The sequence below is a fragment of the Tiliqua scincoides genome, chromosome 1 (genome assembly GCF_035046505.1).
Source record: "Tiliqua scincoides isolate rTilSci1 chromosome 1, rTilSci1.hap2, whole genome shotgun sequence".
NCBI classification, from domain to species: Eukaryota; Metazoa; Chordata; class Lepidosauria; order Squamata; family Scincidae; genus Tiliqua; species Tiliqua scincoides.
The window spans coordinates 284,025,731-284,043,459 of NC_089821.1; the positions used below are offsets into that span (position 1 = coordinate 284,025,731).

General features: G+C 44.7%; 1 protein-coding gene across 1 annotated transcript in view; it reads left to right on the top strand.

Moving 5' to 3' along the window:
• Nucleotides 1-17,729, top strand: part of FLVCR2 (FLVCR choline and putative heme transporter 2) — a 63,662-nt gene that overhangs the window by 822 nt on the left and 45,111 nt on the right. The gene's annotated exons all lie outside the window — the stretch shown is intronic.

Below are 17,729 nucleotides of genomic sequence, written 5' to 3' on the forward strand. Positions count from 1 at the left end.
TAATGGCTTAAGTTGAGAGAGAAAGTAATGAGATGAATAAGTGATGGGAAAGGTGTGGTGGTGGATGTAGTTGCATGTTCATGACTGAAAGAAAGAAAAGTTCAGCAACACAGAACAGATGGTAAGTAAATACCAAAGGAGAATAAGCTCACAGTAATGTGAAGCCCTGCTTGATAGATGCCTATGAACAGAAAAGTGAGTACACTTTAGGACTGGCATCCTACAAGGGAAATGATCTGCTCGACACTCTTTTTTTGTGGTGATGTGCAAACATCTGTATTCAGATATTTATGGTATTAATGACACCTTTTCACTTAGAAGGTATCTATGGATTGGCGCTGAAGACTGTACTGTATAACTCCTAGATTTTATGGTGTTATATTTCCAGAATACTGGGGTATAGATATTCTTTGCCTCTTCGCCCAAGCAGCCCTCCTTGTGTAATGAAATGGTCTCACACTGTTGGAGCTGATCCAAGTCTTCACCCCCCCCCCCCACACACACAACTGTCCTTATGTGCATGACAACCAAGTCACAGCAAGTGTTAGTATATGAAGTAGAGTCTCTGCTGGAGATATTGTTTGGTGAGTAGAATCACTTGGAAGCAGATAGTCCTTGAGATATCTAGTCCAAAGTCCAGTCTGACCATGAAGCAGTATGAATGTTTGTGGCAAAGTGGAAGGGTAATGAGCGAACAAGCCCCCAGCTCATCTGTTTGCCACCCCCTCCAGCCTGCTGCTCTGGTTCCCTCTGCTGTTTCAGGTCTGTGATGCAGCAGCGGAAGAGGAGGAAAGGTCAGCCATGCTTTGTGCAAGGCCTTTTATATGCCTTGAGCTATTGAAGTACCCTCACTCAATCAAATAAGTTCCATCTCTAATATATTCATTTATGTAAATTTATTCAAATTTGAAATGTAAATTAATCCTTTTTTCCCAGCCCCCGACACAGTGTCAGAGAGATGATGCGGCCCTCCTGCCAAAAAGTTTGGACACCCCTGCTCTAGTACAATGGTTCTTAAACTTGATAGCCCTGGGACCCACTACTTAGAATGACAATATGTTTGGACCCACTGGAAGTGATATCATGACTGGAAGTGACATAATCAAGGAGGAAAATTTTTAACACCCCACATGACCAAATCAAATTAAGTAGGTAACGCCCAAATTCTAACTAACTTTCCAGCACTGGCATAGCAGTGCCATTGGAGCATGTGCTGCGTCCTGCACTTGGGTGGCACTCAGGGAGACCTCCTCAAAGAAAGGGAATGTTTGTTCCCTTACCTTGGAGTTGCATTGCCCTTACGTTGGTGCTGGAAAGTGGGTTAGGATTGCGCCCTAAGTAGATTAAAAGTTTACAGTAAGTATAAGTTTAAAAATCTATTTAAAATAAAGAATAACCCTCCGAAGCAGTTGCTGATCTGTGGGAAAAAAACAAAAAAATTCCCCAAATCTTCCAAAGGCTGCAGTCCTATCCACTCTTACATGGAGTAAGCCCCATTGACTGTCATTGTTAAAGGCATGTACATAGTAGCCTGTTAAAAACACAAATCTGAAGCATTTCTCCAAATGCAGTCACATGCCATGTGCAGTCACAAGCATCAAGTTGAATATATTAAAAATAAAATACACATTGAAATGGATGGGGACCCACCTGAAATTGACTCATGACCAACATACTGAGTCCTGACTCACAGTTTGAGAAACACTGCTCTAGTGGTGCTGGAGAAAGAAGGGGAGAAAAGCTACCATGTGCCTTTCCTCTCCATGCAGCTGCTTATGAAAGCACCAAGTGGGCAGAGAGAGTCGATCTGGAGCCCTCCCCTCTTTCCTTGATTTATCTGGAGCTGACCTTGGTGCACAGCCATCCTTCTTCTGTTTCGACTGAGCAGAAGCAGAGCATGCTGGGAATCCAGCATAGAACAAGCTTGAAGGAAGAATGAAACACTGCTGCTACATGAACAGTTGCTGACCAGGGACAGCTGCTGTTTTATGTATGCTTATACTTCTCTCTTTTCCCCTGCCTAACAAGCCACAGCTACTGCTTCTCTGGTAAGCAAGTCTACCTCCTCTCAAAGGAGGAGGTGTTAAGTTCAGATCTATGGCTAGTATCACAAAGTTACTATTTGGGAAACCAGTTTTTGCTGTATTGAAGAAACACAATGCTGTTCCAGGTTTATGTTGCTCAACTGGAACAGGCAGAGAACTATCATAAACCATAATTTGATGTGTAACATCTGAACAAAACCACTGGGAGTGGTCATCTGGAGAATTGAGTTGTGATGGTCTCAAGAAAAGGATGACGCCCAACTCTGTTTCACAATGTCATCTGTTCGTAAGGAGGCATTGGATATCCTGAATCAGTGCTTGAAAGCATGATGAGCTGAATGGGGACAGAGACTTAATCCAGATTAAACCTGATCCAGTGGGGCTCTTTGTATGTGCTTAAACTTAAATGTGTATGTATGCATTTAGTGTCTTGATTTGTATGTGCTTAAACTTAAATGTGTATGTATGCATTTAGTGTCTTGATTTTTCCTAACCAACCTTTTATTGCCTTAATTACACATCCAAGTATTCAAAATCTATGTCCACATGCCTTAGGAAATGTGGAACCATAAGATACATGTGAATTCTGGGGTTCAATTATCCAGTTGCTTTAAATAACTCAGGGCCCAATCCTATCCAACTTTCCAGCACTAATGCAACAACAATGCAACCGGGAGGTGAGGGAACAAATGTTCCCTTTCCCTGAAGAGGTGTCTGTGACTTCCGCTCCATAGCATGATGCAGCATGTGCCCCATTGGCACAGCTGCATCAGTGCTGGAAAGTGGGATGGGACTGGGCCCTCAGGGCGCAATCCTAACCAACTTTCCAGCACTAGCTTCAATGCAGCCCCCAAGGTAAGGTGACAAACATGCCCTTAGCTTGAGGAGGCCCCCTTGACTACCTCCCCACTGCAGGATGCAGTGCACATTGGCTGGAAAGTTGGTTAGGATTGCACCCTCAATGTCTGAATAACAGAAAAAGTGATCTGTTTTACACCTAATATAGTATTGTCCAATGCTGGATAATACTATACAAATCTGTGCAGTCATTGAATAGGCTGATGAGATACAAAAGTGTCAATTGAAAATAAAATTGCTGTTATCTGTCTGGTATATTGGTGTCTTTTGTAAATGCTTGGAACTCCAATTTTATTTTCAATCTAGAAATCCTTACCATATATTTTTCCATTTTTATCCATTCCATAATCCATTCCAGGTATTGCATTTCAACAGTTCCTAAATTCTTGGACAAACAATTAAGTGCAAGATATATGCAAAATCCAGTTTTGGAGACTGCAGACTCCTTATTCGTGAGATGAGTGCTGCTCATTAGGAATTGAGATAATTGAAGGGTGGCATTTAGAGTAGTACTGGAGTTGAATGGGGTGACACAAGTGACTCTCTTGATTACACCTCTGTTTGCTTTGTTAGGAACCTAGGGAGATTATCTTATCTTATCTTATCTTATCTTGCATATGCTTATGCTTATTTTACATAGACCCATTAAATTCTGCAACATTTCTTCTGCATAAACGTACATAGGATCTTACTTAAGATCTTGTATGTTTACTTGCTATTTCACCAAACTAAATAGTTATGTTTACAATAACTATTTCACTTATTGCAGTGAAATTTGCTTCCAAGTAAGAAAACTTGTATCTCCAGTCAGATAGGTAAAGATGTGCTAATCTGTAACTTGTGTGGAAATTATTTGCAATAAATGACCAGTGTAGGGATTTCAACATTCCTTGATATGCCCCCTTGCTGTGGAAGTATGGAATTTTCTTTGTACCAAGCACGCTGCTTTCTAGATGTTGTACAAAAGAGTATTGGTGGCCTGTATGTGCACATTTAATGAGTTTATTTCATACACACATACAAAAGTTTCTCAAGTCCGGCTATTCCTGGAATGTGAAATGAATAGGATAGGCAGAGAAGAAATGCTGTCCCCACTCGTCCCCACTCCCCCGCTCAGCATTCCTGTATGTCTTTAGGGAATGCTTGGCTCTCCCCATAGGTGTGGGGTTGTTGAGGCATGAGTGAGCTGAAGTTCAGTCTTAATACAGCTCAGTATTTGAGGCAGTACAGGAATGTCTAGTGCTCTCTTCCTTTCAAAATAAGAGTGTACCCTTTATTTCAGGACTGTTGATGAGTTTGGAACTTTTAGGAGCATAATGATGGCTGTAACAAATACAAGCCAGTGCCATAATTAGGAACAAAGTTTGCTATATACTGAAGACTGTCAGGCTCTAAACATTTGGGAGAAGGCAAGGTCACTTGTCTGATGAACAGAAATGAATTGGTCGCTTTGTACGTAGAGGAGAGCTGTGGTAAGTGCCATTTATGGATTTTAAATGACTCTGTACAACAAAGGTAGAAAGTGAAGTAGCTGTATGGTTCTCTAGGTTGGTTTCTGTGTACTCAGTAGGCCAATAGGAGAATGCGTTCAGGGCTTTCCAGTGCTAGTCATACTGTGAGGCAGAGTAAAGCAGGCTGCTTTCAGATGTGGATTGTGAGCCATTTCTAGGAGGAGACATGGTAGCCCACCCAATACCCTACCATGGATGGCAGAGGAAGACAGAATGGCACCAGCCTGCTTTTATTATTGATTTAAAAGATTTATATCCTGCCTTTCCAGAGCTCAAGGTGGCTAACAAATTCATATTTAATAAAACACAATAAGCACAAAACACTATAAAATGTGTTTAAATGCTGTTAATGGGACAGGGGGGAACCTATTAAAGCACTGGTTCCCAACTTGTGGCCCAGGGACCCTGAGAAGTGGTCTGTGAAGTCTCAGGAAAAAAAAATGGCTCTGATCACTTTCAGTGTGCTTTCCCGCAGATGACTAGAGAGGATGGAGAATGAACTGTTCTCAGCCAGCAACAAAAGCAGCAAACCACAGATCTTCACTACAAATAATACATCTAACAAATCTCTAATTATTACAAATTTAATTTTTTTGTGAAGGGGTGGGAGTTGCACGCAGGACCCATGAGAAGTGGTTAAAAAGGGCAATTTTTACCTGGACCAGGGCAAAAAAAAGGGGTCAAGGAGCCAAAGAAGGGGTGCCAGAAATTTCCTGGGATCTTATATTTTCCAACCTTACTTAAATTTGCTACCCGCATGGAATGCTGGGTGCACAGTGGCTGCCACAAGCCATATGTGCTGAGCCAAGGAATGCATACATAACACTCCTGAACACTGTCAAATTTTAGAGGAAACTGGCCTGCTGTGGTAGCTTTTTGGCTTGTGGATCTGCTTACCATAGTGTATCAAGGACGCAGCTGTGGAACTAGTTACTGCAGAAGTACATTTTGGTACACAGAGGACACTTTCCATTCTAGTGTCAGCCTAAATATGATGATTTAATTTTCTGCAATGATTTTTCTATATTTAAAATTTTTTAGAGACCTGGGAATGTTTGGTTTTCTGTATTACTGTATCTAGCTGCTGACATTGTGTGGGCAGGTAGACCTGGGCTTTGCACTGGGAAGTGTAGCAGACCAGGGCTCCAAACACTTCCTGCTGTTGCAACCCTCTCCCTGCCCTGTTTTGCCCCCCCCCCCCAATCCTGTTCTGCCCACCACTTTTGCCACTCTCCTCCACTCTTTGGGAAGGGGCCCAAAAGAAACATTGTGCACTCTGATAAAATTCCTCTTAGAGGCACTGGTTGAATGTGGTCCATGCCAATTCCAATTTTTGTCTCAGTAGTCCATGGGCTCCTAAAGGTTGGAAACCACTGTTTTAAAGCAGTGTCCTCTTATATTTAGCAGAGTAACTATCCCTTTTCACTCCAGCTTGGGGTCTTTTCTACTGGCTGGTGCCGGTACCTCTTCTGCATCTGTTTTAGAGTGTGACTCTTTACGAACAGGGAACTTTTTGTTTAGCTTTGTAAACTGGCTTGTAGTCTACTTTTTGTTGAAAAGCAGGATATAAATATTCTTAATAATAATAATAAAATAACTAACAAAACACAAGTAATCAATAAAATTCCAAAGCATCATTGCATACCACATAAAGTCAGCATATAGCAGAATGTAAATTAATAAAAATATAAGCTACTAAAAGCAAGCCTCCAAAATAAGACAGCTAAAGCAGCATTAAATCCATAAAAATAATGATGCCACCTGCAGCAAGAATAATAGCTCAACCTCACACACCCTAAAATGCTAACTGAAATTTTAGAAAAAAGGCCCAGCCAGAATTCCTTTAATGAGGCAAGGGAACCATTCATAACTCATAAGGGTAGAGTTCCATAGCTGTAGAAGCACCAAAGAAAAGGCCCTGTTTCTCACCACCATCCAATAGCCTCCAGAAAATGCTTCAAGACTTTGATGGCCCCCTCAGAATTTGACAGAGAGATAGAGCCAAGTGTCTTTGGCATACTGATGACACTCCGTTCTCCATCATCAGAAGATCAATCCCCGTGATTTCATGTAGGTATGAAAGAACAAGGGGGACAAGATAGAACTTTGTGGCACCCCACAAGACATTGACCAGAGTGCCAGACAGGCATCCCCTAGCACCTTCTGGGACTTAACAGCGAAGAAAGGGTGAAGCCACTGCAAAACATCTGTTTCCAGCCCCAGCTTTAGCCTGCTGATCCAAAAGGACGCTATGATCAATGGTATCAAAAACCACAGCAGGACCAACAGGGATGCACTCCTCTTGTTCATTTTCCAGTGCAGGTCATTCACCAAGGTAATCAAGCCTTTCTCCATCCCAAAGCCTGGTTGGAGGCTGACTGAAACAAATCTAGATAAACTGTTTTATCCAGCACCCTCTGGAGCTGATGCATTTACCTACTGGATCACCTTGTCCAGGAAAGGAAGGTTTAATACCCAGCTAGTAATTCTCTAGAATGGTGGCCCCAGGGAGGGCTAAAATATAGGGAGCATGAGCACTGTGGTGACTGTGCGTGCTGTATGAGTGCATCTCTTATATCATTATTTTGGGATTTTAGTGTGTCAACAGTGTCTTCGTATAAGATTTGCTCTGCTTAGTTTAAATGAAATTGACTTCTCTTTTCTACTCCTCACTGCTGAACACTCTCAATAGACTAGTTAAAACACTTACTCTAAGGATACTCTGTACAGCTTGTTTGCCTAAGGTTGGATAATTCCCACTTCTATTTCTTAGCAGTTTGAATAGGAACAGTCCAAATGCATTTTCTTGGGCTGTGGCACAAATCATGTCTCAAGAGGGATCAGTGGGAGGTTCTTTCTAGTTAAGTATTTCAACCTTAAAACCCAGGGGACCAAAAATGCAATAAGTGAGACAGGAAGATGATGCTGATTGCCATTGGGGACTTGGATGTTAGGCACTCTGGAATGGTTGTGGACTGTATTTTTGGATTGAGTGGGTCCCTCCTAGGTCACCCAAGTCTAGGTGGGCATCTTTTAATAAAATGTGGTATGATTGAAGTAACACATTATGACAAAGCTTCTGCTTAGTTCTCAGCTTCATTAAAGAGTTCTGATATTATAACTAGTCACGTACCTGGAATTTGCAATAATTTTTGTCTCTTTGGTTAAACTGTCAGTGGTTCTAAACCCTTAGGACAAAATTCTGTGTGTTTAGAGGAACTTCTTTACTGATATTGTGGATGCTTTGCTTTATAGTGACTATTGGTTAGTTTAGTGCAGGGGTCGGCAACCTTAAACATTCAAAGAGCCATTTGGACCCGTTTTCCAGAGAAAAGCAAACCTTGGGAGCCACAAAACCCTTTTGACATCTAAAATGAAGATAACACTGCATATATAGTTTGTTTTTTTTTTTTAACCTTTATGCTCTTATAAGTCCCATTTTTATAATGTAGCCCCCTCTTGTAGGTCCCTTGTAGGTGCTGGGGCACCTTCCTTATGAGGAAAGGCCACGGCGTTTGGGCCTCTTCAGCCTAGAAAAGAGGTGCCTGAGGGGGGACATGATTGAGACATACAAAATTATGCAGGGGATGGACAGAGTGGATAGACTAGAGATGCTCTTTACACTCTCACATAACACCAGAACCAGGGGACATACACTAAAGTTGAGTGCTGGGAGAGTTAGGACAGACAAAAGAAAATATTTCTTTACTCAGAGTGTGGTTGGTCTGTGGAACTCCTTGCCACAGGATGTGGTGACGGCATCTGGCCTAGACGCCTTTAAAAGGGGATTGGACAAGTTTCTGGAGGAAAAATCCATTACGGGGGTACAAGCCATGATGTGTATGCACAACCTCCTGATTTTAGAAGTGGGCTATGTCAGAATGCCAGATACAAGGGAGGGCACCAGAATGAGGTCTCTTGTTATCTAGTGTGCTCCCTGGGGCATTTGGTGGGCTGCTGTGGGATACAGGAAGCTGGACTAGATGGGCCTATGGCCTGATCCAGTGGGGCTGTTCTTATGTTCTCATGTCCTTTTATTATGCAGCACCAAGAAAATATTTTTTTTATTTACTATTTACTTACCTTTGCTCTGCTGTTGTCCCAGTCCCTGGATCTTCCTGCAAAGGAAGGAGCTGCTGTGGGCGAAGGCGGCACATGGTCTGTGGCATGGTGTGGTTATCAGCTGCACACTGGCATTTAGCCAGCATAAAACTCACTAACATGCAGGTTGATCTTGGTGAGTCATAAAGAAGTTTATGGGCCATTTCACAATTCCACTTTTCACATGTGAGGAAGTTCCTTGGAAGGCTCCAGCTTCACAGGAATATGAGTTTGGCACATGGCCATCGGTCTGCACAGGGACGTTTGGACAGCATGTGCGATGTTGCCAGCCAGTTCCCAAATGTTCACCAGTCATGGGCCTCACCAGTGCTACTCGGTGAACGCATCCCACTGTTCATCTGGCCATCAGCGGTTTTTCAAAATGCGGCTCTCGAGTGGGGGCTGGAAGCGGGGTGCCTTCCCCCGCGGCCGCCGCCCAGCCAGCTCAGCCCCGAGGTTGAGCTCGCTGCAGGGCGAACGAAGGAAGGGCGCAAGGAAGAGATGCCCGGCTGCCCTGTGCTGCAGGGTCTCCGCCCCCTTGCCCAGCAGGGTGCTTGCTCACAGTGGGGGGCGGAGAGCAGGTCCGGGAGCGCCGCTGCCCCTGCCTGCCAAGGAAGGAGCTGCTGTGGGCGAAGGCGGCGCCCAGCCCGCACTCAGCAGCCAGCGCCCGCAGCACATCGCTGCAAGGCACCCCCCACCCGCCCCCGCCACCAGCGGCTCTGTCCCGAGGTTGAGCTCGCTGCAGGGCAAAGGAAGGGCGCAGGGAAAGAGATGCAAGGCACCCCCGCACCCACCAGCAGCGGCTCTCCCGGACCTGCTCTCCACCCCCCTCTTCCTTGCGCCCTTCCTTCGCCCTGCAGCGAGCAGAACCTCGGGACGAAGGAAGGGCGCAGGGAAAGAGATGCAGGGCACCCCCGCGCCCACCACCAGCGGCTCTCCTGGACCTGCTCTCCACCCCCCTCTTCCTTGCGCCCTTCCTTTGCCCTGCAGCGAGCTCAACCTCGGGACAGAGCTGCTGGTGTGCAACTGTAACCAACTGTAACCAACTTTCCAGCAGTGGCATAGCTGTGCCAGTGGAGCATGTGCTGCATCCTGCAGTTGGGGGGGGGGAGCAGTCATGGAGACCTCGTCAAGACAAGGCAATGTTTGTTCCCTTACCTTGGAGTTGCATTGCCCTTATGTCAGTGGAAAGTTGGTTAGGATTGCGGCTTTAAAATATATCTTGATGCCAAACAAATGTGCACTGAATAGCCATAGGAATACCTTGAATTTCTGCATAGCCATCAGAATGCATTAAAACGAAGGTGGTTATTTTAAAGAAAGCAGTTTTCAGAGATAATCCTTTGTGGGGATCCTATCAAATCTCTCTTGTCTTATATATAAAAACTCAAGTTCTTTTACTTTGGATACCATTGCTTTGATGGATTACACAAGTACTTACTGTAGCCTTGGGCTAGGTATGAGTACAAAAGAAACATAAGAACATAAGAACAGCCCCACTGGATCAGGCCATAGGCCCATCTAGTCCAGCTTCCTGTATCTCACAGCGGCCCACCAAATGCCCCAGGGAGCACACCAGATAACAAGAGACCTGCATCCTGGTTTTCTCCCTTGCATTGGCATTCCGACATAGCCCATTTCTAAAATCAGGAGGTTGCACATACACATCATGGCTTGTAACCCTTAATGGATTTTTCCTGCAGAAACTTGTCCAATCCTATTTTAAAGGCATCCAGGCAAGATGCCGTCACCACATCCTGCGGCAAGGAGTTCCACAGACCAACCACACGCTGAGTAAAGAAATATTTTCTTTTGTCTGTTCTAACCCTCCCAACACTCAATTTTAGTGGATGTCCCCTGGTTCTGGTGTTATGTGAGAGTGTAAAGAGCATCTCTCTATCCACTTTATCCTTCCCCTGCATAATTTTGTATGTCTCAAGCATGTTCCCCCTCAGGCATCTCTTTTCTAGGCTGAAGAGGCCCAAATGCCGTAGCCTTTCCTCGTAAGGAAGGTGCCCCAGCCCAGTAATCATCTTAGTCGCTCTGTTTTGTACCTTTTCCATTTCCACTATGTCCTTTTTGAGATGTGGCGACCAGAACTGGACACAATGCTCCAGGTGCGGCCTTACCATCAATTTGTACAACGGCACTATATTATTAGCTTTTATATTTTTAATATTTGCTTTTTGCCTTGCAACTTTGTTCCAGATTTTCTGTTATCTTATTCACTAGTCCTCCTAGTTCTAAGTGGAACCCCATCGCTGTGTGGTTATTGGATGGGGAACTGGGGTAAGATAAGCTGTTAACTTTGAGTTACTGAGAGCCAAACTCTGCTCACAGTGAATTAAGAAACAGGCTGTAAACTGGAAATGTTATTCTCTGGCTTTTTCCAAAAAGCAGCTGCTGGTGACCTGAACTTGATTGGCATACAGAGAGTTAATGCTTTTCCTCCTGCATTGTTTCCCCACTGAAAAACATTTATGGAAGTTGCTATTTGTCCCTGAAGCATCTTTTGGGTGCAAATAGCTGTTTTGGGGGGTCAGTATCAGCTTTGGAGGAGGGCTAAATGTGTGAGAACCACTGATATAGAAAACTGTCTGTAGTTGCTTATTAATTTTTTTAAAAGGCATTTCTGTTAATGATAGATTCATCAAGGTGTGTAGTTTGACCCTGATTCTATGGAGGCTGCAGATGTTTTCTCCATCTTATTCACCTTGAAGATGTCTAAGTTTGGGGCAGATATTGCTTTGGCATCATTGGGAACAGAGGCAAGATTGGTAAAGCCTGAGAGGAGCTCGCTTGCTGTGGAGAATGAGAATCCTGATGCTCAGATGAGAGCAAAAGGCAGATGACTCTTGTTGATTTTGGGAGCTGTGGAACTAACCAAGGCCCAGAATGCTAGAGGGTCTCATACCATTCATTTTCCAAAGTTGCACAGATGCCTGTAGCCAGAAATGTAGTAATTATGGGGCATAAGGGATATGTGTTTGAATCACTGCAGAACAGCTGAAACCTACGTACAGATACCCCTATGTGTTTAAAAGGTATTTAAATAATATTTCATATTAATAAATAATGTTTAATTTTATAACATTCAAGATAGATGCTTCTTGCTTGTCTTTTATTTCAGAACATTTGTAGTTCTATTTGTAGGGTATTGAGAACAAAACAGCTAGTATTATAATGCCGTTGTACAAATCTATGGCAAGGCCACACCTGGAGTATTGTGTCCAGTTCTGGTCGCCGCATCTCAAAAAAGACATAGTGGAAATGCAAAAGGTGCAAAAGAGAGCAACTAAGATGATTACGGGGCTGGAGCACCTTCCTTATGAGGAAAGGCTACGGCGTTTGGGCCTCTTCAGCCTAGAAAAGAGATGCCTGAGGGGGGACATGATTGAGACATACAAAATTATGCAGGGGATGGACAGAATGGATAGAGAGATGCTCTTTACACTCTCACATAACACCAGAACCAGGGGACATCCACTAAAATTGAGTGTTGGGCGGGTTAGGACAGACAAAAGAAAATATTTCTTTACTCAGCGTGTGGTTGGTCTGTGGAACTCCTTGCCACAGGATGTGGTGCTGGCGTCTAGCCTAGACGCCTTTAAAAGGGGATTGGACAAGTTTCTGGAGGAAAAATCCATTATGGGTTACAAGCCATGATGTGTTTGCGCAACCTCCTGATTTTAGAAATGGGTTATGTCAGAGTGCCAGATTCAAGGGAGGGCACCAGGATGAGGTCTCTTGTTATCTGGTGTGCTCCCTGGGGCATTTGGTGGGCCGCTGTGAGATACAGGAAGCTGGACTAGATGGGCCTATGGCCTGATCCAGTGGGGCTGTTCTTATGTTCTTTAGTTCCTGACTGCAAGGCCTCTGAAGTTCAGGAACAAGTTTTCTTCTATGAGATGCTGTGTAGAATACTACATGTATGCTTTTTCTGGGATCTTAACAAAAATATAAAATTGAAAACTAAACATTCAGAGATGAAGCCTTAAATTTTGCCGGAGGAGGTTGGGCTACTGTGAACCACACTATGTAAACAGAACAGCGGTTAGGGTTGGTATTCCCAACATGAACCCTTTTCAGATGTTATGGTCATTGCCATTCGTGGGTTGCCATTCATGGGTATATTGTTCATCAAAGTACACCAGAAAGCCCCACCCCACAGCACTATGCTACAAGGTCCTGCCCTCAACTTTCTACAATTGCAGGGTTTGTCTGAAGAGGCAAATGTTATGCTCAGGAAGAGGTCCTTTCCATGATTCAGAATGTTAGAAGATTTTTTCCTGAACCTCATGTTTGTCTCTTCAGATAAGCCATGTAATTATTGGGAGTGGCAAGCAGGGAAGGGCTTTCTGTTATCCATAATGTCCGAAACAAATTTATATCAAGGGATTATCTGTAGCAACAGTCAGTATATAAAACCATAACCAAACTATCAAATATAAAATCAGAATACAGCTTCCTCCGATGGCTATAGCCCTAGTTGCATAATATATCATGAGTGGAAGATAGAGTTTCTGCAAAACTTGATATTATCATTCATGTGGAGGAGTGCCTGGGACATGGGAGTAGGTAGAGAGAGGTGAACCTATCTTCTTGTGGAGTTCCGTCCTTGTTTTGTTGGATGGTTGCATACAGGGGATGCTCTCTAACCGTGCTTTGTGGGCTTTGATGTCATATTGGTTCTTGGGGCCCAAATGGAGTGTGTGTTGGAATAAGGCATTTTGTGGCTACTATAGAAATGGCTATTTCATTCATTCATTCATTCATTCCTTCATTTCCTACTTTTCCCATGCCGAAGTAAATGCCCAAGGCAGCTTACAAAGCTCCAAAACAGAATGTACAATGTATCACAACAATAAGTAAAAATACTAAAACAAAACAAGCGCACAATGTTGAGCCGTTAGAGCAGGGGTGCCCAAACCCCGGCCCTGGGGCCACTTGCGGCCCTCAAGGCCTCTCAATGCGGCCCTCAGGGAGCTCCTAGTCTTCAATGAGCCTCTGGCCCTCAGGTGATTTGTTGGAGCCCACGCTGGCCCAATGCAACTGCTCTCAGTGTGAGGGCAACTGTTTCACCTCTCAGTGAGCTGTGGGATGAGGGCTCCCTCCACTGCTTGCTGTTTCACATCTGTGATGCAGTAGCGGCAGCAAAGGAAAGGCCAGCCTTGCTTTGTGCAAGGCCTTTTATAGGCCTTAAGCTATCGCAAGACCTTCATTCATTCATATAAGTTCATCTTTAATATACTCATTTATCTAAACGTATGTAAATTTATTCAAATTCAAAATGTAAATTAATTCTTTTTTTCCCCGGCCCCCGACACAGTGTCAGAGAGACAATGTGGCCCTCCTGCCAAAAACTTTGGACACCCCTGCGTTAGAGGAAAACAAAATAGTCCACGGGGCAGTCAAACCATAGCACTATGACAGAGGTGCAGAGGACAAACATCCATTCAACATGGGTAATACTCACCCATCAACCAAATCCAAATGCCTGTTGAGACAGATGTGCTTTGAGCCATCTCTGAAAAGTCACAAGGGAGGGAGTAGTTCTTAATGCCCCTGAAAGGGAATTCAATAACTGTGGCACTGCTGCATAGAAGGCTCACCCCTGCAGCACCATCCCTCTAATTTGGGACAGAGGTAGCACTTAAAGGAGAGCCCCTTCAGATGACTTAAGAGGGCGGGCTGGAATGTATGGGAGAAGGCAGTCCCTCAGATAGCCTGGACGCAAACTGTGAAGGGTCTTGGACTAGCAGCCCAATCCTGACTTTTGCCATTGCAGCCTTGCTAGCAGAGTGTGTGCTGCATCCAGTGAGGGGGCAGTCTAGAAGTCTCTGTAATTTAAGGGAACTTTCATTCCCTTACTTTGGGGTATGCCTTCGCTATCCAATGGGTCTCCTCAGATCTGTGCTAGCACTTTTGTTGGTGCAGAACTGAAAATGGGGTTAGGATTCTGATGTATGTCAGTGCTGCTGGGATCCACCTCTCCCTTCTCCTTCCACCTCCCAGTCACCCTCTTCCACAACCAGACCTTCCCTTGTCCTACCCCCTCACCATTCCTCCCACCAGCTGCCTCCACCACCAAGATAGTGACACTGGCGGTGGGAGGCCACTCTGCTGGCCTGCACACATGGACACCATGTGTGCTGGTAGCCTTGTGCGTACCACCACAGTGGCACTTCTGCCAACAGACCATGTGTTCCACTGGTGAAAAGTTCAATTAGGATTGGACTGTAGGATTATACTTTATAAAACTAGGTCTGAGCAGTAGATTTATTTATTATCACATTTTTATACTGCCCTTCTTCCAAGATGCAAATAGATGCAAGATGCAAATAATTTCCGCATGCATATCAGGCCCAAAGTAAGAGTTTATGATTGCTATGTGCATTGTACTTATTTTGGGAATTGGATGCATTTTTGACAATAATATCCTCACAGCCCACATTGACCCAAGGACTCCAGTTTGCTCAGGGCTGCTGCCCAATTGTGTAATGAGCCCAGCTCTGGTGGAACATGATCAGGATTTTGCAGCCCTTGCAGTTTTTGTAGTGGTTACTTTGGCTGAGACTTCTTAGCAGGGAAGCGTATTGGGTGTATCCATGTGTCATCTATGTTTGTGATTTATTGTTGCCAGCAATCCACATGTGGTAATTAGAAGACTACATTCTGATGTCTCATGTTTCTGGGTGTTAGCAGATTGTAGAAAGCTGTGGTTACATATCCCAATTTGTTTCACAACTTGGTTTGAATGAAACTCAAGCTCCCTGAAATTTTATATAAGAAGTAAAGAGGAAAAGAAGGGAGTGTGTGAGCCTGCAACAGAAACCATTGTATCCCATTGTGTCTGAACTGGAATATGTGAGCAAATGCCACTTAAAACAGAACAAATGCATGAATAGAATGCTGGAAAACAAAACTATGCTGGAAAACAAAAACTCGTACATAGTGTCAATGAAGCAAAATTACAGAAGTTGATTGATTTGCTGTAACAATGATTTGAACTCTGGGTTGGTACCAAGATCCTCTGAATTCTGAGGCATGGCAAGGTACTGGACCTTTTCTCTGTGCTCATGCACAAAGCACACATACACTTTGCTCTGGTTCACCTCATTTCCTTTTCATCAACAGCCTGGGCTCAGCTGAGTCCCCACTACCAGGTGATAGTCCCACTTCCTGGGAGCATACAGGCATACGAGTAAGGAGAAAATGGGCACTTCATCCTCTCTCCCCTCCTTGGCAGTCAACAGGAGTTGCTTTTAGGAGGCTCACAAGGCTTCTGGGAGAACCCAGTTAGTTGCTGTGCGACTCACAGCAACCTAAAGGTCACTTTGAATATCTGAAGTCATGCAGTGACTGCAGTATTTTCTTAACACTGTGTGAGTTGTACATCGAATTAAGAAAAATCTCAAAGTCATTGTATGAATACCACAGCAGGCATGGGACAGATTGGTGGGACCACTTGGGAGAAAGGTGGGATAAAAATATGGTAAATAAATGGCTCCTACCCCCAGCACCTGTCTGGATAGCCTTACCTTCTGATGGTATAACTCAGGGCTTTTCAAACTGGGGCGTCGCGACAGCCTGTGGGCTCTGGCCTCTGCCCCCTTAAGGGGTGGGGCAGCCTGGAGGCAGGGAGGAGGCAGCAGCGCGATCCCCAGGATCACGTCGCTCAGGGGGCTGCAGGGGCTTGGGTGCACTTACCCAAGCCTCCTACAGCCTCCCTGGAGTGCAGGGCTCCCCGCAGCAGTGAAAGTGAAAGCGGAGCGATCGCGCTCCACTTCCGCTTTAGCGGAGGCTGGGCATGATCGCTCCACTTTCATGCTGCAGGGAGCCCTGCCAAAGGTCGCACCAGGCTCCCTGTACTCCGGGGAAACTGCAGGAGGCTTGGGTAAGTGAACCCAAGCCACTGCAGCCCCCTGAGCGGCGTGATCCTGGGGATCATGCCACTGCCTTCCACCCACCCCCGCTGCCTCCCTCCCCGCCCCTGTAAGCACTTACAGTGGCTCAAACTCTCCCTGAGAGTTTGAAAACTACTGCTATAACTGATTGAACTAAATCACAGTTCCCAAAGTTCCTACATGGTATGAAACTGTGATTTAGTAAAAAGGAAAGTAAAATCTTGTCCTGTCCTTTTTTGCATAGAACCAGACCACTGTCTCCTGGACTAACCCTCTTCTCTTCACACTTGGAGCCTGCCTGTTACATTCTTGATTTAAAAATGAAGTTTAGCCTACTTTTCCTTGAGTCCCTTGTGTTGAATGTGTTTAGAAGCAACAGATGATATTTATACATGTGGGGAGGCTGAGAACTTAGTGCTTGTGTTTCAGGGGAGCAATCCTGGAAAGCAGACTGCAGGACTGTGGTGCTTGCATTTGAGGATGTCTGACCATTAGTGGTTTCAGCAGAGGAAAACAAAACTCTTGCTGTTACTATAGGTCTTGTTGCTCATTTCTGAATGCCCAGTTCTTGCATGGATGAGGCTATGGGGGGGGGGGGGAGATTAGGTGCACATCTCCAGCCTGCTCAGTTCCCATGCTGGATAAATCATGCGTATGGTGGTCTCTCACTGCACCAGTGTTGGCTAGGATTGGGCTGTGAGTTGTATCCAGGTCACTGCTTGATTAGTTCCATGAGCCCAAGGCAGGTTTGTATTAGTGTTTCGTGAACAGCCATAGCCGATGTTGCTCAGAGAAAATGAGGCAAAGTGCTGTAGGGTGCCAAGTCAGGCTTTATATCGCTCATGGCAAGAGAGTTTATCTCTTGCCTTTGCATTGGTTTTCGCACAAAAGCCCCAAAGGCCTTGATACATTTTGTTAGTTCCTTTTCCACTGACAGGCACGTCAAGATTTATTTTTCTTATTGTCTTAAAAACCCTTCTTAGATGCTCAGCAGAAAAGGTAAAGAGTTGCTAGGTTATGCAGCGGCATTGAGAAGTGATGCTGTCAACCATTGTTTTGTATTTCCTGCATCTGTAAACAAAATGGAAAGGCATTTGGGTGGCATTAATGTGTAGGTTGGTTTCTTATGGTTTTGAAAACAACATTCACCCAAGAGTGAATCCAAAGGCAAAGCTGGCCAGCCCATCCATGAGGCCAATTGAAGCAGTTGCTTCAGTTTGGTGGGGGGGGGGTCACTTCTGTCGACCCATTGTCCTGCACTGCTCCTCCTCCTTCCACTCTCTGGATTAGAAAAAGAAGGGAAGAGA